The 26,812-nt window shown below is 36.3% G+C and overlaps 1 protein-coding gene across 1 annotated transcript in view; it reads left to right on the top strand.

Annotated features, from left to right (window-relative positions):
* Positions 1–26,812, top strand: part of LOC125231724 (pre-mRNA-splicing factor ATP-dependent RNA helicase PRP16) — a 197,650-nt gene that overhangs the window by 21,535 nt on the left and 149,303 nt on the right.

Raw genomic sequence — 26,812 nt, forward strand, 5'->3', positions numbered from 1 at the left:
CACCGTCACGTCGATAACTGTCGATACTATCGACATTCGCCTTCCCCCATCCCTTCGTTTCGTTGCACCGAGGCTGACCTCACAAACCCCCCCTCCCGCCGACTCGCCGGCGCCAGTTTTTTTTTAATTCACTATTCGTACCCAAGTGATTATGATTAATTATGTAAATAGTAAAAAAGCTGTTCCGGTGTTTGGTAATGGGCGCGAAATTGAGAGTATGTTATGTATGACAGCGTTTGTAAATAAACAGTGGATCGGAGTGTTTATAAATAAGTTAGACGGTTATGAGGACGTGTCGAGTCGCTTTCGTATTGTAGGTAATATAATAGGTGAGTGTTCAGTACGTTGATAAAAAAAAATAGCTTGAAGTACTAAAGCGGCCGTACTTTATCGATTGTTTTAGTTTAAGATAGTAATAAGTATGTATTTTGTGCTAATAAATGCTTTTTCTTTCTTTCTTATAATATACTGTGAAATATGTGTTTACTATCGCGCAATAAAGTTTAAATTAATAATTATTTTACACCAAACGAAAAGAAATTTAGTGTCTAAGAAACTGAAGTGAGAAACATTTTTTAACTAAAATAAATAGAATGGCACACAATGGATGTCTTTAAAAACAATTTAGATATATAGGTATGTTCAATTAAATAGATAGGTATATAAATAAGAAATAAATATGTTTGTGATTGCTCGAAAACGCGAGGTCCATTGACCATTTTAAACTTTTTTGCACAACATAAATGTAGGTAACATATTTTGTGCATAAATAATAAATAATGGAATAGGTATAGAGTAGTGTTTTCATGGTTAATTTATTTTTGTCATAATTTACTCTGCCTGCTTATACCGACCTAAGCCCTCAAAGCTAATATTTTTATCGTGTAGGCACTACTGAATGCGTGGGATTGATCAGGCGATCGGGAAAATTGCCTTTTATTGGGTCATCGTTCTTATAACCTTGACATCTGACTCGGGCTAGTGAAAATCTCTGCACAAATATTTGACACAATCTTATTGTATGCGATAAAAACATTTCACATCTTATGTTTAACGCCTTCGAAAAGAAGGTGACTGTACTTTCTTTTTATTTAAATTTATTTCAAAAATAGTGATACAATACAGCATGACAGTATTAAACACTAAATCACTGCAAAACGAAAAACAAGTAGGTACAAAATTTAAAAATATTATACATGATAAACAGTTGAAAGACGTACATCCATCTTCTCGCAGAACCTCAATAATTTTGCTACCATAAAATTCAGTAATAATTAATTAATTATTGTAGCCTGGAATACTTTTCCAAATAGACATCTATACAGTTCACAAAAGTATTCGGCCCGATGTAATCATTCACATTATAAATCCAAACTAATATTATAAATGGCAAAGTATGCGTGTCTGTTTGTTTGTCCATCTTTCACGGCAAAACGGAGCGACGAATTGACGTGATTTTTTAAGTGGAGATAGTTGAAGAGATGGAGAGTGACATAGGCTACTTTTTGTCTTTTTAGAACCCCCCACTTCCCTAAAGTAGGGGGTGGAAGTTTGTATGGAGCATTCCGTAATTTTCGAATTTAACGCGTGCAAAGCCGCGGGCAAAAGCTAGTAAATAAATAAATACTATAGGACAATCTTACATAGATTGACTGAGTCCCACGGTAAGCTCAAGAAGGCTTGTGTTGTGATACATACACCAAGTTATAGTTTTTTTTAGCAAATTAAAATTTTTGTTACATTGTAACTCTTCTCTAAATGCTTCTTTTGTTTTGAATACTTTGCGTCGTGATCATATTAATATGTTTTACATGTATATATACAATACCTGCTTATATTATACATGGGAAAGTGTGTGTGTCTGTTTGTTTATCCGTCTTTCACGGCATAATGGAGCGACGAATTGACATGATTTTTTAAGTGGAGATAGTTGAAGCTGTTGTAGGGCTGGAAAGTGACATAGGCTACTTTTTGTCTCTTTCTAACGCGAGCGAAGCCGCGGGCAAAAGCTAGTACAATATAAAGCATAAACTTAATCAATTTTAGTTAAGGCAACGACAATCCATCAGACGACCGAGGTCACACTTCCGATATGAACACGGACTCGGAACAAATGCACTGCAACTACATATGTATGTATGTATGATTGTATGTGATATATGCACATGTCATGATAATTGTGCTATAAGAGCATTATAAGAATGGAGAAAATCCACAGCATAATTCACTGCTAAAAAGACAACCTGAATGGGTATTCAAAACAAAATTATAATTGTAAAAATCTTTACCAGCCTTCTGGAAGGTTAGCAAAGGTTTTTTTATTAAATTATAAATGGGCTTACTCTTGTCCACAGACTAGCCAAAGGCAAAGACGTGGCCTACGATGGAGTGAGTTCGCCCAGAAGATGTTACTAGGTACTCATTCCATTGGCAGCAAATATTTTCCCTATTTTGGTCTCTCATACTTTTTTTTTATACGAATTTCTCGGTAGTAATACGTTTGAACTGATCCCTATGCCGTAGAACGTCATTCAATAAAGTTATTATTATTGGCATAATTAATCCGTACTAATATTATAAATGGGAAAGTGTGTGTGTCTGTTTGTTTCTCCGTCTTTCACGGCAAAACGGAGCGACGAATTGTCGTGTTTTTTAAGTGATAGTTGTAGGTATGGAGAGTGACATAGGCTACTTTTTGTCTCTTTCTAACACGAGCGAAGCCGCGGGCAAAAAGCTAGTTTGAAATATTTAATCTTATGTACCAAACCAAACCACACCAAACTGTCTCTGTTTTACTCAATGGTTGACTGGTAGAGAATGCTTTAAGGCGTTAAATCTGCCATTTGTACCTGCCAGTGTTTATTTGTGCAATAAAGTTTAAATAAACAAATAATCAGTCTAACTTTAAAATATTTTATTTTAACATGAACCTAAACTTTAGTTGGAAATGAAAGATATGTAAACGTTATTGAACTCTAGTAATCACTTTCCAATACTTCAAAACAATTATTAACCACTATAAGTTACTAGCTTTTGCCCGAGGCTTCGCACGCGTTAGAAAGAGAAAAAAGTAGCCTATGTCACTCTCCATCCCTTCAACTATTTCCACTTAAAAAATCAATTCGTCAATTCCGTACCGTGTGGCCGTGAATGACGGACAAACAAACAGACACACTTGCCCATTTATTAGTATGGATAAAAGACGCATCACATCCCCCTTATCGAAAATGAACGATTCTAAAGCTTCTAAGATTTACGACTTTCGCAGTTCGACGACTTGCATTGAACTTGGAACAGTGTTACTAATCCTTACAAAATTTGTATTAGATGAGTCGAACAGTGTCTGGAACCACAATGTATCTCTATGCCTTCTTCCTTAAGGAAGATATTTTTGGATTAGAAGACGCAACTTCAAAAAGTGTAGGTAGAATAGGCACGCTAGTTTAGTTAAAACCGAATATGGACTCCTCTATCGATCATGCATATTGCATATACATTCATATAGATGTAAATTTAACATTTTTGTTTTTTTGCCCTGTCATCCTAAGGACGATATTATACAGATTTTGAAAAAGAAATAACAATAGATATTATGCGCTACTAACATAATAAAATAATCCTATCTGTTTATACACGGTCTTATAAACACTTACCTAAATTTTGTCTTGTCTGACTTTACATTTTGTTTAGAATAAATGAAGAATGTTGTTGCAAAGCGTCATATTTTCACCGGAAATTTAGCATTAATGATGAGTCAAAACATTGTCACGTACACCTTGTCCTTGCAAAGGCCAGGCAGAGTTAGTTTTGTGACAATGAGAGTTAGTTTCGTGTCGAGCTTTAAAAGATCCAATAGATCCAAGTTATTGTGGCAAAGCAAAAGTAGTGAATTGTGACAAAGCAAAAGTAAAAAAATCTTAAATTTCTTGAAAAATTCATGAAACTTTCACGAAAAATAAAGGGAATTGAAATTTATGAAATGGAAAATCATACAATTGTCCATACAAAGTATGGAAAGTTTCCGAAGTTTTCCTATGTGAAAATTTCAGAATTTTGGAAACTTTCCGTCGGCACATCAGTAAGCAAAAGTAAAGTAGTACGAGTAAATTCAGTAGATTTGGCTCAGTGATTCATCTTAGACGCACATACTGGTTTATCTGAACATTTGGCTCTTCATACACGAACACACGAGGTCGTTGGGCCCGATCACCCCTAGTTTACGAAATGCGTATTTGCACAAGCTACGTCAGCATGACACATAAATCTTGTCAAATAACACTATATCTAGGTATGTATACATACTCGTACAACTAGATAGATCAATTATAATCGGGAACATTTTTGGCATTATTTTATTAGCTTCAAAGACGTATATAATTCCATACAGACAGATAGAAAAAGACGTACCTCAGAACCATCAAGAAAAATGTCGAAAATGGCGCTACGGCCTTTGGTTGTTGCTATAATATTTGACAATTTTAACATCAAGTTAGGAATTTGGACCAAATTGTCAAAACTGAGGTGGTTTATTGAAAAGTTAAATCCTGTGTTATATGGCAGTCTAATCAATTTTTCCACTGTGATGTGACTGCATATTTAGCTGCTGCTAGCTTCTAATAATCTATATTAATCAGATATTGAACTAACATCTATCCGACCCAACTGTCAACCCCACCTGCCCGCGTCAACAGTCTATCTGGATTGTTGACGGCGGCGTCCTTAAGGACGTCGCGGTGCTCCCTGCTAGACAACGGACGGGGCTCTGGCGACCGAGCAATGGCGGTATACCCATAACCCTGGCCGGGAAACCGGACAGAGGAGGTACAGTAGGCGGCCTTGGGGACCAAATATCTCCTAAAAAGCCCTACGGTGCAGAAGGAAGTGGGGCCCCACTGCATCAACCTTGCTCCTAGTAAAACCACATAATGGAACTCGATCATGCAGATAAAGAGAAGCTATGCAATCCGGATAGCACCCGGCGTTACTCGGTATCCAGGCCGAATGATGACAAATATGTAACTGGAGAAGATCATGCTATCAAACTTAAACAGAAGAAAAACGAAACTATGAAGATTGCTACATGGAATGTAAGAAGCCTGATAAGAGAAGGTAAGCTAGAAAATGCCATTAAAGAAATGAAAAGGCTCAAAGTAGATATTATGGGACTTAGTGAGATAAGATGGGTCGATAATGGAATCCATAATAGTAACGACACAACTTTATTCTATTCGGGGAAATCATCAGCTGAGAAAAATCACTATTAAGGTGTGGGTATTCTAGTCAGAAAAGAACTTGCGAAATACGTAACTAATTTCATCCCATATTCCGAAAGGTGTATGCTTCTTCAATTAAATGCTGCTCCATTTAAACTTAACTTAATACAAGTCTACGCTCCTACAGCACAAAGTAATGATAAGGAAATAGAAAAATTCTACAAAGAACTAGAAGATATCATCAGCAGTATCAACTCCCAAGAGATAACAATGGTAATAGGAGACATGAATGCTAAAATTGGCAAAGGTGCAGTCGAAAAAACAATCGGAGCCTTTGGTCTTGGCAAACGAAATGATAGAGGAGAACGTATGCTACAATTTTGTATTGAACATAACATGATAGTAACCAACACATTTTTTCAACATCCACCAAGAAGATTGTATACATGGATATCGCCACAGGACAAACCAGATAAGATAGTGAGAAATCAAATAGACTATATAATGATAAAATCCAGATACAGAAACGCTATTCTTAATGTTAAAACATATCCTGGGGCCGACATAGGATCGGATCATAACCCTCTGGTGGCGAAGTTTAAGATAAGGTTAAAGAAAATACAATTAAGTGACAAAAATAGCACTAGAATTGATATACGTAAACTGAAACAACCACACGTTAAACAGACAACAGAAAAGTTCATCAACCATCACATAAAGGAACATCTGGAATCTGCAAGCAACAATGAGCACATCGAGGAGCTATGGGATTGTATAAAAACTGTATCTATAAACGCAACGAAAGAATGTGTAGGAAGTAAAAATAAAAGTACAAACTTAGAGTGGATAACAGATGAAATATTGGTATTAATGGAAGAACGTAGGAAATTTAAAATCGTGAATAATAAAAACCAGTATAAGCAAATAAATATATTAATACGGAATAAAATCCGCAAGGAAAGAGATACATATCTACAACAAAAATGTATAGAAATAGAAAAGTTAGATAGATGTTATGACAGCTTTAACTTACACAAGAAAATTAAAGAGTTCACAAATAAGGACAGAAAGAAAATGGCTTCAAAATTAGTCGACAATAGTAATAAGCCCATTATACAAAAAGAGAAGCAATGTAAGATTTGGGCAACATATATACAAGATCTTTTCAACGATGACAGATCCCTAATGAATGAAAATACAGAAGAAATGGAAGACCTGGAAGGTCCTCCAATCTTGGTGGAAGAGGTTGAAAGAGCAATTAGATCTATGAAGAATGGAAAAGCGGTGGGCCCCGATGGAATTCATGTTGAAATACTTAAACTTTTGAATAGGGATAGCATGCGTAATTTAACTAACTTATTTAATAAAATTTATGACACCGGAAACCTACCTAAGGACTGGCTAGTATCCACCTTCCTGCCCCTGCCCAAAAAACTTAACGCCAAATCATGCGGTGAACATAGGCTGATAAGTCTAATGAGTCATGTTCTCAAGATATTTTTAAAGATAATTCATTATAGAATATACAACAAAATTGACCAGCACATCAGTGAAACACAATTTGGATTCAGAAATGGACTGGGAACCAGAGAGGCTCTACTTTCCGTTCAGGTACTGGTAACTGGTACAAAATTGTTTAGAATTTAAAAAAGACGTATTCATATGCTTCATAGACTTCGAAAAAGCATTTGATAATGTAAGACATGATAAATTAATGGAGATACTGAATAGAACTGAGATAGACAGCAAAGACCTCTATGTACTGAAAAACCTGTATTGGAAGCAAACTGCACATATAAAAGTTGGCCAATGTTGCACAGAAGAGCTCAATATACTAAAAGGAGTCAGGCAAGGATGCATTTTGTCTCCAGCTCTGTTCAATCTATACTCAGAATTCATTTTTCGAGAAGCTTTAGATAACATCAACATTGGCGTGAAATCAAATGGAACCATAATAAATAACATAAGATATGCCGACGATACAGCTATCTTGGCGGAATCAAAGGAAGACCTTGAACACATACTAAATCTCTTAAACATCAAAGTAAAAGAATACGGCTTGAAGATGAATATTTCAAAAACAAAATTTATGTTGGTTAGCAAGAAAAAGAAACAGTGTGAACCAGTCAGAATTGACGGTGAGGACATAGAAAGAGTAGAAAAATATAAATACCTAGGCTGCTGGGTTAACCAAGAATGGGACCCAAGCAAAGAAATTAAAATTAGAATAGAAATTGCCCGAAGCACATTTATGAAAATGAAGTCTTTTTTCTTAAACAAAGATATAAATTTAAAATTAAGATGGCGAATGGTTAAATGCTATGTATTGTCAGTACTTCTGTATGGATCGGAGTGTTGGACTCTGTCCAAACAAATGTTAAAAAAACTTGATGCCTTCGAAATGTGGATATATAGACGCATGCTTAAGATAACCTGGCAAGATAAAGTTACTAATCAAGAAGTACTAAAAAGAATGAAAAAGAAACAAGAATTAGTACTTACAATAATGAAAAGGAAAACAGCTTATTTTGGACATGTATATAGACATGACAAATACAAAATTGTTAAAGGCATAATAGAAGGAAAAATCGAAGGCAAAAGGGGCAGAGGAAAAAGAAAAATAACCCGGATGGATAACCTTAGGAGCTGGACGGGAATAGACGCTGCCATGCTAGGCAGAAAAACTGCAAATAGAGAGGAGTTCCGGTCTGTGGTAGCCGACATCCGAAGAGGATATGGCACCTGAAGAAGAAGAATCAGATATTAATAAATAAGCTAAAGGAATATTTTATATTACGCTGGATCAGATGTTATCTCCAACACCCGTTTAGCATGCAAAATGTAAACACACTAAGAAAGTAATTCGCCATAGACGTGGCACACACACATTGTTTAGTCTATGCTCAAAACGCGAAAATTAAAAACATGTTGATAACGTCATTTGGGTACCTCGGCAATATTTTCTTTGAAGTTGAAGTGTTGAGAAGTACCTACTTGTGTTTTTACTTTTAATAGTACATTACGATACAAGTGCGTGAAAAAGGAAGTTCGAAACGAGTGGCGCTAAATTAAAACACGACCGAAGGGAGTGTTTTAAATCGACATAAGTTACGAATTTCCTTTTCGCACGAGTATCGTACGACGTTTTTCAGTACAGATGGCCCTCCGAAGTTTCGACCTGGCATATAATGAACCACTTATTGCACTGAAATAGTACATTACGATACAAGTGCGTAAAAAAGGAAGTTCGAAACGAGTGGCGATAAATTAAAACACGACCGAAGGGAGTCTTTTCCTTTTTTTCGCACTTGTATCGTAATGTACCTTCTATTTCAGTACAGATGGTGTTTTTTTACGCACTAGTGCGAGGAGTCGTTCATTATATAGGTAAGTAGGTATGCCAGATCGAAACTTCGGAGGCTGTACTGAAAAACGTCTACGATACACGTGCGAAGAGAAGAATATTACCTGCTGCTGAAACTGCTCAACTTTCAGCAGCAGGTAGAATTGTCAAAGTAAGCGTGATAGCAATTTTTCTCTGAGAAGGTATTGTATTTAGCAGTGTCACTCAGAAAAATAAATACTATAGGAACATATGTATATCTTTTGTACCTACTAATTAATATTCATTAGTTAAGATTCCAGACATACAACGCCTCCAGCTTGAAATATTACAGCAACGAGACATAGTCAATTAGAATGTCACCGTAAAATAAATGGCGGCGTAGTGTTAATTGCACTAGACGCTTTGCAATTCCAATTATATGGAACCCATTATAGCGTATCCAATATTGTTCTAAACACCTTTACACGAAACATATTTATCCTTATTATTATTTCTATGAGGTTCAAAGTAACACACACCGTCTTTGATTTTCTCTACAGGGCGTTATATGTATAACCGGCATTAATGAAGGAGTTGATCATACAGGTATAGTTGATACAGAACTCTAAAAAGTACCTGTATACCTTAATTGTACCAAGCGTTTCTATAAATTATGGACACCAAGTGCACAGTAAAGACCTGGCTAAATTCGTTATGGATGCCGAAGAGCACAGTACAAAAAACAACGTGGCCAAGACACAAAAGTCGCCGGTACAACTCGGGCTGCCGTACTGCTCTAGTACCTATTTTTGGACAGAACGAATCCGGTAAAACATAGATAACATTTATAGAAATATTTATTCAGTAATTTCCGATAAGTTTGTACATTTGGATCACGTCTCCGATTTTGATAAAAATTGGTAGGCTGATAGAGTACGTGATGCTGAACAAGATCCACTAGGTTTCCCAAAATGTCCTATGTAGTTTGTATGAACCCTCCTCTTTTGTTACCAGATTTCTATACATTTTCGGTAAAAAAAGGAAAGTTTCATACAATCAACCTAGGACATTTTGGGAAACCTAGTGGATCTTGCTCAGCATCACGTACTCCATCAGCCTACCAATTTTTATCAAAATCGAAGACGTGATCCAAATGTACAAACTTTTCGGGAATTGCACTACTTATTATTATTTTACACATCCAGTCCATAATAATTTATCTAGAAAATATTGTCGGTTATAAAAATGACACCCCCTGTATATTGTTCCTTTGTTTTGTCACGAACTAGATCCTATTATTTGTGAAGTTTTTTCATGTGCCCGCTAATACGCCCTCACGTGCTCATTTATATACATAGTGTACTAATTTATCCTACAAACTTGGATTTACGTCATGTGTTTCATTGACTTTGACGACATTGTATTATGTAAACTTTAGGTGCAAACAAATAGAGATGAGAATATTAGAGGTGTGTATCGTCTACCGTTAAGCCAATAAAATAGAAGCTAGCAATCCTAGCCAATGCTCTTGGGTACTGATTCCAAGGTTAAGGACATAAATTACATAATATGATGTACATTATACGTGTTTTACTGACCACAAGTAAAAATGCGCTTATATTTTGTAAGCATTTCATAGAATACTTAACTTTGGCTCGTTGGGTCGACATCCGCTTGCTGGTCACAAACACAACTGGACGAGACTAGCTCAGGACCGGAAGAAGTTCTGTATTAGAAGAGTTGATATATTATGATGATGATGATGATGATGATGTTCTTAAGTACATATCAAAGAAAATATGTAACACAGGATCATCACCATTGTTCTGTATCAAGAACCCCTCCTTTATTTATTTAGACACCCCGTTTTTGCGCCGTAACTGAGTGTACATTACTTACGTAACATATGTCTACGTCTAAAGAAATCGAGATTCCCGTATTCGTCATCTTGACAGGCATGATTGAGGTTCTTCTGTGACCTATTTTTTACAAAATATACTAACCACTACTGATATTACGGGTTCATACTATCTATCTGCTGGGTCTAACTACTACCTATTATTACTATTAAATATTATCAAAACCGCTCCAATTAAAATGAAATTTGCGTCAAATATAGGAATACATGGCAGCGGTGCTCGGAAATAATTAACAAAATATATATTTTAGTGTTTTGTGCGAACTCTTAACACCAATTCCAGTGAACTTTTAGTAAATACGTGTTTTCAACAATGGAGCACGCGCGTCCTCCTGCGGAATTATCGTTAGAAGGCGGTCCGGCGAATCGTGCTGATTCATGGCGTAAATGGTTAAAACAGTTTCAAGTGTTTTTGAAGGCGTCGGGCGTGTACAAGGAATCTACGGATCTACAAGCGAGTTTATTAATAAACCTGATTGGGCCCGAGGGGTACGATGTTTTTACCACTTTGAAGTTTGACAAAAAAGAGGACCGCGATAACATAGATAAGGTGATTGAAAAGTTTGATCAGCATTTCGGCACAAAACCAAACGTTATTATGTTGCGGTTTAAGTTTTTTACACGAAGTCAGGAGGCGGGCGAAGGAATCGATGAATACGTAACCGCTTTGAAGATAATTAGTCAACAGTGCGAGTTCGATAAACTCGAAGATGGCTTGCTACGCGATCGCATCGTGTGCGGGATCAAGGATAGCGTAGTACGGGATAGACTCTTGCGCACAGACGGCTTGACATTAGAAAAAGCTATACGTATATGTCAGGCGGGTGAAATAACAAGCGAAGAGAACCGGGAGATCGAAGGCGTAAAAAAGGAGTCCGTGGACAGTTTGTCGGTAGATGTGTTGAGGAATCGCTCGGGTTACGGACGCGGGACGGCGCGCCGGGGCTGGCGCGGAGGCCGCGGCGGCGCGCGCTCGGCGGCCGGCGGCGGCGGCGCGGCGGCTGGCGGCGCGGGAGCGGCCGCGGGCGCGAGGGAGCGATTATGTGCATCTTGTGCGGAAAGTAATTGTGACGGCGGGGCTCGTTGCGCGGCTAAAAGTGTAAAGTGTTTCTTGTGCGGGCAAAGAGGTCATTTTAAAAAAGTGTGTCCCGGTCGTAAGTCAAACAAAGTGTACCAGATACAGGAGAACGATGACGAGTTATATTATATGGACACTATACAGGATATTAATCGCATCGAGGACTCTGAGTGGTATGAATCTTTTCCGTTATTTTGTTCAGGTAAACTAGTAAGACATAAATTCAAATTGGATACTGGTGCTGATTTGAATGTTATATCCAAATCTAATTTTGTAAAATTAGGTTTTAGTCTGTCAGATATACGAACCGATTGTGTAAAAGCCCAATCGTATTGTCGTAATATTATTCCCTTCATTGGTTCGTGTATCATTAAATTTATATACAAGCAGCAAGAATATATGTTGAAAATGGTCATAGTAGGTAATGACACTGATGATTATGAAAGTATACTAGGAAAATACGCTTTAAAAGAATTGGGTCTCGTAAAGCGTATTTATTCGTTAGACATTGATGATTATTCTGACTTGTTTAGTGGTTTAGGTAAACTCCCGGGTCAGTATAAGATACCTATTGAGAACGATGCTTGTCCGTGCATTTGTCCTGTGCGCCGGATACCGCTGGGTGTCAGGGATCAGCTGTTGACCGAGCTGAATCGCATGGAGAGCCTAGGTGTCATACGTAAAGTGACGCACCCCACGTCGTGGGTAAATGCCATAGTTATGGCTGCTAAAAAAGATGGGAGTTTCCGTGTGTGCCTCGATCCGCGGCCCTTGAATCGTGTAGTACGCCGTCAGCACTACCCGTTACCCACGGTAATGGAAATTGCGACAAAGTTAAAGGGGGCGTGCTACTTCAGTAAGTTGGATGCTAGGTCCGGGTTCTGGATGATCCAGCTAGACGATGACAGTGCTGATCTATGCACATTTGGTACCCCATATGGTAGGTACCAATTTTTACGTTTGCCGTATGGAATTAATTCGGCTTCTGAAGTGTTTCACAGTAAAATAAGGCAGCTGCTGGAGGACCTCGAAGGTGTAGATTCGTTTGTCGATGACGTCATCGTTTGGGGAGGCACGCAAGAGGAGCATGACAACCGATTGCGGAGTTTGCTCGAAAGAGCAAGGCAAGTAGGTATAAAGTTTAATAAAGAAAAATGTGAATTTTCTGTGAATGAGGTAACATATCTGGGTCATACTTTTAATTCTGAAGGGGTTAAAATTGACGAACACAAATTAAAAGCTATTAAAGAAATGCCCAGCCCCAGTGACAGGAAATCTTTGGAAAGGTTTCTAGGTATGATCAATTATGTTGCCAAATTCATTCCGTGTTATTCAGAACAAGTAGCTCCGCTTAGAAATCTCCTTAAAAAAGACAGCGAGTGGTGCTGGGGCGAGTGCGAGGAGAGCGTGGTGCGTGCGCTGAAGCAGGCGCTGTGTGAGGCGCCGGTGCTGGCGCTGTTCGCACCCGACCAGCCCTGCGTGCTCTCCGTGGACTCCAGCAGCCAGGCCCTGGGCGCGGTGATCCTGCAGCAGGAGCGGCCGGTGGAGTTCGCTTCTGCCACGCTCACCGACACCCAGCAGCGCTATGCGCAGATCGAGAAAGAGATGCTGGCCATTGTGTTCGCTCTCGAGAGGTTTCATCAATATGTATTTGGGAAATCGGACGTGGTAGTTGAGACCGACCACAAACCGCTGGAAGCGCTGTTTAAAAAATCACTGGACGCGGTACCGGCTCGGTTGCAGCGTATGATGTTGCGGGTTCAAAGGTATGATTTCTCTGTGGTATACAAACCAGGAAAGTACATGTTCATCGCGGATACATTGTCTCGTGCGGCCCTTCCAGACTTAATGAGCGATAAGGTATCACAAGAAGTAGACGACCAAACCTGTTTCCTGTTGCGGTTGGTGCGCATAAGTGATTGCAGGATGGATACAGTAAGACAATTCACTCGCGAAGACAAGGAATGTCAAGTTTTAATAAATTATATGAAAAATGGATGGCCTGTCTCGAAACATGAGTCTGATGAATCCGTGCGAGCGTTATGGGACGCAAGGGAATGCTTTGAATATACAGAGGGCGTGATATTCAAGAACAATCTGGTGTTTATTCCGAGCGGTCTCAGGTCAGAGATGATATCGCGTGTACACGAGGGCCACCTCGGCATAGACCGGTGCAAGCGGCGCGCCAGGGAGGTGATGTGGTGGCCGGGCATGTCGCGCGACGTGGAGCGCGCCGTGCGCCGCTGCCGCACCTGCGCGCAGCACACGCCCGCGCCGCAGCGGGAGCCGATGGTGCCGCACCTCATACCGGGTCTGCCATGGGTCAAAGTTGGTTCTGACATTTTTGAGTATAAAAGTAAAAACTACTTGCTTTTAGTGGACTACTTTTCAAACTTTGTCGAGGTATGTCCCTTACGATCAATAAATTCGACCTCTGTTATCCTTGCACTAAGGGATCAATTCGCTCGACACGGAATTCCAGTAGAACTCATCTCAGATAACGGTCCAGCATATTCGTCAAGGGAGTTCAAGAAGTTTGCTGAGGTTTGGAACTTCAGGCACTCCACGTCGTCTCCTAACTACGCTCAGTCTAACGGGCGCAGTGAACGGATGATTAGGACCGTGAAAAGCATTTTAAAAAAATCATTGGACTCAGGTGCGGATTTTTATTTAGGTTTATTGAATTTTCGGGCCACGCCGAGGGATGGAATCGCTAGTCCTGCACAGTTGTTAATGGGCAGACGATTAAATACGCGATTGCCAATTCATGAGAATAAACTAGTACCGGATAGGGACAACACTGTCGACTATGACAATATAGTTCGTAATCAGGTGCGTAGTAAACAATGGCACGACCAGCGGGCGCGAGCCTTGCCGGAGTTGCAGCCGGGCGATGACGTCATCGCTATGGACGGGAGTGGTGCCGGCGGGCGGAGGCGCGCGGCGCGTGTCGCGGGCCGGGCGCCGCAGCCAAGATCCTACTTCGTAACGGATGCCTCAGGCAAGCGTTATCGAAGAAACAGGCGGCATCTGATCAAACTAGAACCCGAGGATGCGTCTCCCACATTATCTCATGAGGTATTGGACGGTGATGATGCAGGGTGTTCTAATGACGATAGCATTTACGACGACATGGGTGAAACGCTTGACGCGGCATCCGACACCGCGGGGCGGATGCAGGACACACGTTCTCAGGCCGAGCAGTCAATTGTTCCAGGGCCTAATAATAATCAGCGCTTACCGCGAGCTGCTGCAATCGAGGCTAAGAAAAAGCTTAAACAATAATAACAAATGTTATGTATTAGGTTAAGATAAGGTTAGATATTTTTATAAGTCATGTACAGGTGTGTAAACTGAAATCACTGTTTATCAAAAACTAAAATTAGAGATAAAATAAGATGTGTACCTATCTTATTGTTATTCTAAAATGAACCTTATGTATGTAGTAGCATAAAAGAAACCTTAGAAATTTTTAAAGCAGATTAGGTACCTGCTATAATAAAAATGAGTTATTATTAATGTCGTATTAAGAGCTACCCCATAAATACTTTAAACATTACTATTATGTAAGTGGCTATTTGCTTTTATAAATACTGTATGGAAAGTTATTGTGTTCTAAATATTTTAATCTTAACACATTTTGTGTATCTATTATGTTATGTGCATCATTAAGTTTTGGTACAATACTAGTGCCAAGCAATAACTTCTTAGGATAGGAAAGATAAACATATAAAATATTGTATAGTAAATAAGTTTAGTAAATAGATGATATTCTCTACATACGGCCAATGCGTAAGATTAAATAATCTTATAGATATTGCATCTCACGAATCTGGCCAGCGAAAGTGGACTTTGAATATTAACTAATAAGAATGAAAATAAGACTAATAAGATTGAAAATCAAGTGTATTCGTGAAATGTATTAGCTATATTTGCATTGTGTAAAGGCCTTCATATTTTAATGTAGTAAGTAAGTATAAGCTCGTTAGTCAGTTAAGTTTACTACTTTCTTTCATTAAGGGGAAGATGTAGCATATTTATAAATACCTATGTGGGTAGGTTTACTTATTTAATAAATCAGTCTATATCCAGCCATCTTTGTGTTTACTTCAGTTAGTTGCTTCTTTCTGAGCATTAATCCAGCAGTGGGACACAACAGGTTCACAAATAATAGTAAATAACTAGTTATTCATAATGTATTTGAAATTGCGCCAAAATCACAGATTTGCAGCCGATTTTATAATGTTATGTTCTTTTTATGCGACAGACAAACGAACCAACGATTCTACATACGTTTTTTTACTCACAAATGTTGTAATGTTATGACATGTGTACAATTATGCCGTATCGTGTTATTTTCAAGATACACTGTTTTACGTTATTTACCTCTGTTTAGCACATTACAATATAACATGTTAATGTATTTGTCGTGAGCACGTTTCGCTAAGTGATATACTTTGCATTGCAAGTCTCGCAATGTTATTTCTCATGTTGGTATTATGAAATGGCACCGTGATTCTTCCAAGAATAAATAAATAAATAAATAAATATTATAGGACATTCTTACACAGATTGACTGAGGCCCACGGTAAGCTCAAGAAGGCTTGTGTTGTGGGTACTCAGACAACGATATATATAATATATAAATACTTATATACATAGAAAACATCCATGACTCAGGAACAATATCTGTGCTCATCACACAAATAAATGCCCTTACCGGGATTCAAACCCGGGACCGCGGCGCAGCAGGCAGGGTCACAACCGACTGTGCCAGACCGGTCGTCATCAGATTGAATTCTTACTTCGTGTAGGTGAGTTTAGCTGCTTTAGGGCTTGTTTTAACCCCCCTTATTGAGTGATGACAATGCATAAACATAGTTATTAATAGCACAACAGTGCAACAAGGGAGGTAAGGAGGATACGCAAGAGCGATAGAGATAGATAGCTAAGAAAGAGATATTATCGTGAGCGATTCGTGAGCGTTTGTGCATTCGGCTATGCACACTGGACAAGCCTCACTAATTAATGAAACGACACGAGCCAATGTTTTATTCATAAAAAGTTCACAATTAAGGTCTGGTTCTCAACCATTTCCTACCCCCAAATTTGACAAAGGCCCCTTACATCTCAAGCTTCATTAATGCATTTAAATGCAGCTTTCCATCGCGGAAGGGTCCTTTAAGGGAAGGGAGGAAATTAACGGGAGGGGTCATCTTCCGTAAATTCCTTTTCATCTAAAATTCCAATAGATTTTTATGAAAAGGTCATTATTGCATATGCAGCATCAGCACCCTTTAGGCATATAACGCCACATATGTTTAATACGGATTTATACTGCGTAATGCCGCAACTGCGTATTATGAAGGTGACTCCGATGACCTTCAGATTAGGGCCCAATTTGAATAGCGTATATTGATTTAGGTAAAAAATACTTTAATTTTAGGTTTTCTTTTAACATTTTGTGGATACAATTGTGTCGATTCCCAGCATAATGTCTCACTGTCTCACTTATCGATTGCTGTAAGGGGCCCGCATTCTAGCAAATCTGGTCGTCTTACACTTTTACTAGTTTACTAGACTTCCACAGAATGCATACCTAGTTCCCAAGGCAAATCTCTCATGTAAAATTGACAAATCGATTCGAAACTTAATTTAATTCCGTAAAAATATGAATGGCAAATAATCGATGTTTTGTTTTAGGAATTTAGAATATAAACACCTATTTCTAAGCAATTCACATATTTTTATGAGTCATAATTCACAATTTCCTGTGCATCTTCATTTTATATAGGTAAACAATTATAGCACTTACCTACTTGGAACATACTTTAAGAGGGGGTCGTACGAAATCCTCGAAAAGAGCATTCGGCGTTTAACAAATGCTGCTCACATTTCTCAATAAAATGAAATAAAATAAATGTAGTTATTATCTTAAAGAGTGTATCTACAACTTTTGACTATTCAGAATCTCTAATTATTAAGGGTATAATAAATAAACCCACGCAAAGTTGACCCAAAATGAGAAAAACGTATGTCGCCGTTTAGTAAACTTTGTTAAAAAAATTCAATACTTTAGTTATAACATTAAGTGATTCTAAAAGCCAGATAAATGGACTAGAAGTTTGAGGTTTTTTATATTTTTCCTCTCAAAGGCAACACAGAAATTTTACCTTAAATTTAAACTATCGTAAAATTTCCATACATTCGCCATTGCTGTCAGAATTCTCCTTTCGATTAGACGCCGTGAGCGGCTCATCGGAGGCAGACGTGTCGCCGGTCGCTCCGTGTTGACAATTAAATTTGACAAATATTTTGACAGAAAATAGTGTACGTACACGAAAAACCATACCAGTGTAAAACTGTGCTCAAAATAAATAGGGTAAATCAAATATGTCAGGTGGAGATCCAATCTCATTTAAAGTTTAAAGGTGCATGGCTTGTGCATAAAAAATAAATAAAAATATATCACATTATTAAAGAAAATAACGAACACAACCGAATGAGTATAAATTATTTCATTCTAGTTCGGTTAAATTGAAAAAAGTTTCATGTTTTCTTTTACTCATTGGAATACATTTTCATTACGCTGGTATTAACAGTACGTCATTTTAAAAATATATATGACAGCACCTACGTCAAATTTTGTCAACCAAACTTCACAGGTTGTATGTAAACAATTACAATTTAATTTATCCATACATATTTAGATACTTATTAATCGATTCTTACTTAGAATAGAAAAAAAGGGAATGCGAGCGGGTATAGGTATAGTGCTTCTGGTTCAAATTTAATTGTATATATAAAACAATGTCTCAATTTCATTAAAGATTTACTCTGTGCATACCGCGAACACGTAACCGTAAGTTGAAAACAATAATAATTATAAAGTACCTAAATACATCGTTGTTTAGAAAGCGCTTGTTTTGAATGGCACTTCTCCACTCAACTAGATATTCATGGAATACCAGCTGGTGACCAGCATAAAATGACTATGAACGGCCGTGCAAAAATATCTGATTTTCTATAGGGGGCCATAAGTATATGACGACATGTTCCCGGCAAAAATTGGTGATGCTCCGTGACCGTCAAAAACATCGTCTCTCTTTCTAGCGTCTCGCGAGCGTAGCGTCGGGCCAACTGTATGGAAAAAGCCGCCGCGTCAGCCCGGCTTAGTTATACAGTTGGCCCGACGCTACGATCGCAAGACGGTAGATGTGAGGGGGTCCTTATCCGGATAAATATCTGATCGGGTCGCTTAAAAATTTTTGATTTGATTCCTTATAAAAACCTAAATTACACTCTCATCCGCATAAATATCTATCCATTGTTAAAGCAAATATATATCTTACGGGCTAGAAATCATTAATATGTAATTAATTTGCAATAACAAACCCTACTTAGTTGCCTTACAGCCGTAAGTTGTATGAGGTGATTTGACAGTTCATGAAAACGGTGTAGACTTATTGTCATTGGATATGTCTGTCTCATCTGTTTTTAAATTATGACAAGTAAACTTATTAGTCATAGTTATGGAGAATTTTTGGCCAAAAGCTGCACTTTTGGATGGAAGCAAGCCGCTTTGCATGGTGATAGTAGACATCATAGTATACGATTTTTTCCGAGGATATCGAAATTTCATCCCTTAGGAAACCGAGCGTAGTGAGGTGTTTTATGAAAATAAAAAAAATTCTATCTTTTTATTGTATCGTCCGATTTTGACAAAACGTATCTCAAATGAAAGATATTGCTTTATATAATTAAAAAAAAATGAAACAAAAATTATTTTAAAAAAAGTAAGAAAAAAATTAAAAAAAGTAAATTTACGTCTCGCACTGAATAACTTCAAATAATGACAGACAAATTTTGTACAATGTCGATATATGAGTTTTTTTAAATCAAAGACAGATAAATTCATAGTTGAAAACTAAAGACCACATCGAAATCGGATTAGCATTTCTTAAGATACAAGTTGCCAAAGTTGGGAAAATTTGCTTTATATGGCCACTTTGAAATTCCTTTGCCAGAAAGTCAGAAATAATATATATTTCTTACACAGAAAAGTACATAGTGATAGTAGAACTCAAAATAATGTAAAAAATTCCGAGGATATCATAATTTCATCCCTTAGGACGACGAGCGTAGCGAGGTCTGTTACGAAAACCGAAAAAAAAAATCTAATTTTTTGTGCGTCGTCCGCTTTTGACAAAACATATTTCAGTTGAAAGGTATTGACTCATGTAACTTAAAAAAAATATTGAAAAAAATTGGGAAAAAAATGTAAAAGTTTAAAAAAAAAACTTAGATTTTCGTATCACACTGAATAACTGCAAAAAACGGTAGACACGATGTATAATATCGATATATGAATTTTTTAAATTAAAGACAAATAGATTCATGATTATAAACTAAAAACCGAATCGAAATGTCTATTACCAATGCATACTTATAACTGTAAGAAAAATATAATGTTTCTGACTTTCTAGCTAAGGAATTTATAAGCGACCATATAAAAAAACTAAGCCAACTTTGACAACTCGTATCTTAAAAACTACTGATCCGATTTCAATTCGGTTTTTAGTTTATAATCATGAATCTATTTGTCTTTAATTTAAAAAATTCATATATCGAGATTATACATCGTGTCTACCGTTTTTTGCAGTTATTCAGTGTGATACGAAAATTGAAGTTTTTTTAAAAAAAATCTTACATTTTTTTCCAATTTTTTTTTTCAATATTTTTTTTAAGTTACATAAAGCAATACCTTTCAATTGAAATATGTTTTGTCAAAATTGGACGACGTACAAAAAAACTAGATTTTTTTTTCGGTTTTCGTAACAGACCTCGCTACGCTCGTCGTCCTAAGGGATGAAATTATGATATCCTCGGAATTTTTTATTTTATTTTGAGTTCTGCTGTCACTATGTACTTTTCTGTGTAAGAAAAATATATTATTTCTGACTTTCTGGCAAAGGAATTTCAAAGTGGCCATATAAAGCAAATTTTCCCAACTTTGGCAACTTGTATCTTAAAAAATGCTAATCCGATTTCGATGCGGTTTTTAGTTTTCAACTACGAATTTATCTGTCTTTGATTTAAAAAACTCATATATCGACATTGTACATTTCGTCTGTCATTCTTTGAAGTTATTCAGTGCGAGACGTAAATTTACTTTTTTTTTTTTTTTTTACTTTTTTATAATTTTTTTTTAATTACATAAAGCTATACCTTTCATTTGAGATACGTTTTGTCAAAATCGGACGATACAATAAAAAGATAGAATTTTTTTCATTTTCATAAAACACCTCGCTACGCTCGGCTTCCTAAGGAATGAAATTTCGATATCCTCGGAAAATATCGTTTACTAAGACGTCTACTATCACCATGCAAAGCGGCTTGCTTCCATCTAAAAGTGCAGCTTTTTTTTTCATAACTAGTATGACTATATTGCAAATCTAGAATCAAGTATCAGAAGCCTTTATACAAGTTTTTATTCAACGTGCCTTGTTAGTAGGTATGTTAGTTTGAGTCAAAACGTAGAAGCTAAATTTGACCCACTTTCCGGTTTCCGATTGAGCTGAAATTTTGCACACATATGTAAATCAAGTGACAATGCAATATTATGGTATCATGGAGCTAATCTGATGTTGGAGCAGAAAGGTGATCATAGGAACTCTGTTATGAAACGTCGTATCCCCATTGAGTCAGGGTTTTTTAGACATGTCTCGGAGAGCAATAGATGATTGTTGAATGAAAGGTAAAGTCGGCGATAATAGCTTGTGCCAAAAATGAAATTTTTGCAAAAAAAACTTATTATAAATTGGGAGGTGTAATTTTTTATTATCTCTTAAATAGCATTAAGAAGAAAAACCGATCAAGAGCGTGATAGATAACGTTTTATTAGGCAGGTGATAGAAAAATGTTAAAGATAAGAAAGTATTAAATTAAAGTTAAATACGTTAAAATAACTAAAGTGAAGGTAATTAAACTAATCATTGTATTGCAACATTTCCAAGAATATTTAGGGAAATCTATTTCAGTGCTTATGCTGTTAGGTAGAAAGGTAGGTAATCGATTTGAAATAAAAAGAAAAGTAATTGAGAAAATAAAAACATTTATTCATATTTACTTACATTTATATTGTCACTTCCAAGATTATAAATCCAGAATACCACGTAGTAAATTAGGTCACTATTTTAATGTACCAAAAATCAATGTATTAATTTTATAGATAAACCAAAATTCCAAAGTAGCCAAAGTAGGACACGAAGGTGCGGAGTTTAGCCTTTAAGACTTGTATTGTCAGCTAGGGTCAGAGCAAGAATGTCCCCTCCACCGGTGGACAACCCCTTTTTATGCTAAACTCCCCACCTTCATCGAACCAACTTGATCATTACAACTTCCGGTTTTAAATATTCACTTGATTGTTACAACTTCCGGTTTTAAATATTCATGTAATTTACTTAAAACTACTTATTTTACAGTTAGAATTGCAGAAAAGTCATTTTAGATTTATCTCAATACTATTTATAACTTATTACGTCACAAAATCATATGCGAAATCCAAATAAACAGAGTATGTTTCCGGCTATCAACATTCTATTAAATTAAGTTTATGATATTTTATCTAACAAGCGCGTCAGTGTAGGGTTCCGTAGTTTCCGACATTTTACATAATGACAATTTAATAAATACCGTATTTTGGCGTGAAAAGGGTTCCGGGGGTATATAATGTTATTATATTTCTAATATATAATGTTATTATATTTCTAATGTATATAATGTTACATATTCCTTCTATTTTCCGCAATCAAAGTAGGAAAATAATATATTTACAGTTTCATGTCTGTCAAAGTTGACGTTCAAATTTATTGGATTTTTACTTATTTTAATCGTTCATTATCCTTTTGAATGTGTATACACTTCTAAAGTTTATGTATAACAGAAAATCATAAGACATATTTTCATTTTTATAATGGTTTTCACGAAGAAAGCGATGCAACTGTTTTGGGAGAATTTTTACGGGATGAATAAATATCCGCGGCCTGAGGGGTGAATGGGATCAGGAATGGGGGGAATCGGGTCGCAAAGGGGGTGAATAGGTTTACGAAGGGGGGATTAGGGTCGGATGAGGGGTGAATTGGGATGTATGGTCAATGCTTGTCACATTGTATAAAAGATATATAACTTGTTACCTAAAGTGATATTTTTATGAATGACCTCTCTGTATATGGACGCAATTTATACGTCAATGTATTGCTTCGTAGTTAGACTAAATACAAGAAATTAACACTTAGAAATATTAATCACACTTCTGTCAACCTCTACGTTTCTACTTAAGTCCGCGAAAATCACCCATGGTTGCTATAATATAAACGGATTAAGTACTTTAAAATAAAAATCATAAGTATGAAACTATACAACTAGGGAAGAAATAAAATTATTTTTAACCGACTTCAAAAAAGGAGGAGGTTCTCAATTCGACTGAATGTTTTTTTTTTTGTATGTATGTTACTCGATATCTCCGAGAATTGTGGACCGATTTTCAAAATTTTTTTTTTGATCGTACGGGTATAACCCCTAGATGGTCCCATTGGCACCAAGTCGGGGTCTGATGATGGGATCCTGGAGAAATCGAGGGAAATCTTCAAATGTTATAGGCACATGTAATGTTTTTAGTGTATTTTTCAAAGGTACACCAGTATTTACGCCCGATGGTAATAATTTTATGTGGCTGAGCTGATAATGGAAGGTCAACTCCTCAATGGTTAGGAGTTAAAGGATAATTCTTTCACTAGTGTGCATATATTCGGACTGATACATATAATATCAATAGGAACCACTAAAAATCAACAAATAAATAAACTTTTTACCAAAAAAAAATAAAATCGCCTTCAAAAATAAGCGCGTTATAAAACACGTAGAAACTAAAAAGCAAAAAATAATAAACCTTTGAATTCAGATTTCTTATCGTATTGCAATAATCTAAACATCCAAATTATAAACAAATCAATTATTTTTGGAGTCGGTACCAGCCTGTGTATGGTTGGGTGGGGCAAACAGGCAATAGCAAGGCGACGAACAGGTCTGGTACCGACTACAAAAATAATTGATTTGTTTATAATTTGGATGTTTAGATTATTGCAATACGATAAGAAATCTGAATTCAAAGGTTTATTATTTTTTGCTTTTTAGTTTCTCCGTGTTTTGTAACGCGCTTATTTTTGAAGGCGGTTTTTTTTTGTTAAAAAGTTTATTTTATTGAATAATTTTTGATTTGTTCTTTTTCAAGTTCATATAAATAATAAATTTTCAATTCGCTCAAAGGTTGGATGAGATCCCTTATAGGGATAAGATCGCCTTTGTACGTCATAACTATACTGTATTTTTATGTCCTAACTTGTCTTATGTACAATAAAGTGTCCACATACATACATACATATATTTAAATAGATATCATACACGAAAGAAAAAAACGACAAGGCCCACGGTGGCTGAGCCGGAAATCGAGCCCGGGCCTTCAGCTTACGCAGCTAACGTTATTACCACTAGGCCACCAGGCCAGGTTAAAAAAACCGGCCAAATGAGAATCTATTTTCGCACAATTGTAAAACTAAATTATTTTTACTAGTTACCTCCAAAATACCAATTAAAATTGGGCTACATAGTACATCGTTTTCTGAAGATTTTGGGTTCATGGGGTCGGAACGGGTATAAACTAACGTAATTTATTGTGAATATGGCCAAAACCGACTTTTGAACGTCGATAGCAGTTTTTTTATATGTGCCATGCTAATTTTTTACACAAAAAATCTTCCGACAGTGTGAACTTTGGTTTTTCTTTGAAAATATGACGTTTTATTTAGTAATTTTCGCTCACCCTAACGTTGGGGTGAATAGGGTCGGGAAGGGGGTGAATAGGGAAAAGTGCTAGGGTTGACTCTTTCGGATTGCGAACAAAATATGACCTGTCACGAGCATATTATATTTATTTGACCAAAAAAATAAGGATTTAATATGTTATGAGTAGTCGGTAATGAAATCTACACATATCATAACGCTTAACCAACCTCTATAGTTAGATGGTGCTCTGACGCGGTGAATAAGTAAGTATGGTCGTGGGCAGTGCGGATAACGTGTCAAAATAAAAGCATAGTTTGTTGCTATTTTTCATGTTTAAATAAACTTCTAAACTAACGAAGTGGGTATTAAAGTAAAAGGTTCACAGTGAATATTAGCTTGCCAGAAATGTGTTTATCTATACCATTGTATTGAATTTTGTATCATAAAGTCAAACTAGGTATTTACTACTAATGATTTACTCTGTGGGGTGTCTTTGATCACTTGCATGGGGTAACATTGACCATAATGACACATAGTTGATTATTGTCTGATTATGTCACGGTACTTGTTGAGTTGAGGCTGATAATTGGATCTCTTCTTATGATAAATATTGAAACAATTGCAAATAAAGTTGGTTTTTTGAAGATGGTTTTTATTCTTGATCAAAGTAACCTCAAAATAGCGTTAAAGAGTTGTAATATTTGACTCTGCGAACCATTTTTTTTATCTTTTCTTGAGATAAAATACTTTTGTAAGGAATTAAGGTAAACGTCCCAATGAATGACACTATTAGGAGGGATTTGATACATTTTCTATGAAAACTACTTATTATGTCACCCATACAGATTACTGGTGTATGCAGATTTATGAACCAATCCTTCCTTTATGTCAGTGAAATATTACATTGTATAATAGTAATAAGATTTCTTTATAATTTCAGTTTCCCTTGAGACCTGAAATTGTACCAATGGATAACACGCGAAAACTCGTATGTCCCAATATACTCGTATGACTATGGAAAAAAAAATAGGCTGTCCTAATGTATGACAGTGTGATACGGTAATTCCGTAATTATTAGCTGCTGTAGCAACAGCTATCCCTCTCGATACTTCGTCTAATGCCTTTAATACGTCATCTAAACTATATTTTTAGAGTTTGGAGGCATTTTTACTTTTATTTATCTATATCTGTAACCAGTGTATGACACTATACTTTAAACCTAATGAATGACATGTAAATACGTACCTGTCATTCACTCTATATCCATAGTAAAACAGTGTATGACACCCATGTCAGACACTACTCACGTGATAGATAGAACATTTATTTTTACAGGGTATATTATACGTATGTTATACTTCCTTAATTTATTGTCAAAATAAAAACTTGTGAAATTACATTTTGTGCCAATGAATGACGCGGGTGTCATACACTAGTAAAATCTAAAAATTTGTTCCAGTGAATGACATGTCTTTAAAATACTAAAGTAAAGAAAATAAGCTACTTTCAATTTACTAAATCAATTGTTTAATGTATCATCTAACAGTTTATAATGATGTTTTACCAGTAACTTCAAAATCCTGGTTTTTATTTCCACTTTTCAAATGCAGTTTCTTAACAGATTTAGTAAAAATTTCGACGCACAACCAGCTCTATGCACCTCCTTGCAGAAACTACCCCACAGAATAAAACATACTAAACTTATCATTCACAAATTCAGAACAAAATTCAAAGATAAAGCTGACGATCGATTAAGTCCTGTATTTTGTTTATACCGTTAACCGTTTTCTTATTTTTTTAAATAAACTGTGAAATAGTCATACATTGGGTCAGTGTCATCCATTGGGACGTTTACCTTACATTCGATTATCATTAAAAAAAAAATAGTGTATCAAAGTAACCCCAATGTCAGTTTAAGTTTGATCACATCTTTTTTTTTCTGCGTACATTATTTTATTTATTTATTTATTCTTTATTGCACATAAAACACTAAGTACAAATGGTGGACATAATGCCTTAAGGCCTTCTCTACCAGTCAACCACTGGGTTAAAAAGAAACATTTGATACGTGCAGGCATCGTGACAGAAAACAATAATCCTGATATCACTTATTTTGTTACCTTTTTATATTTTTAGCAGGAAAAGACTTAAAAAGTTGATGGTCCCATTTTTTTTTCTTTCTTAGTTACGTTACGTTGACCAATTTTGGAATTTATAGTTCTCTTACTCCTACATTTAATGGGTAAAAATACCCATTAAATGTAGAAACTAGAGAAGTTTAAATTCCCAAATCGGTCAATGTAACCCCAGTTTACGGTAGACACCGTCAACCTATTCTAATAATTATCTTTTTATTTGAAAGAAAATTCGTTACGATACTAAAATATGCAATCTAAGATAAAAGTGCTTTTCATATAGTTACAAACTTAGTTCAG

The sequence above is a fragment of the Leguminivora glycinivorella genome, chromosome 12, assembly GCF_023078275.1.
Source record: "Leguminivora glycinivorella isolate SPB_JAAS2020 chromosome 12, LegGlyc_1.1, whole genome shotgun sequence".
NCBI lineage: Eukaryota > Metazoa > Arthropoda > Insecta > Lepidoptera > Tortricidae > Leguminivora > Leguminivora glycinivorella.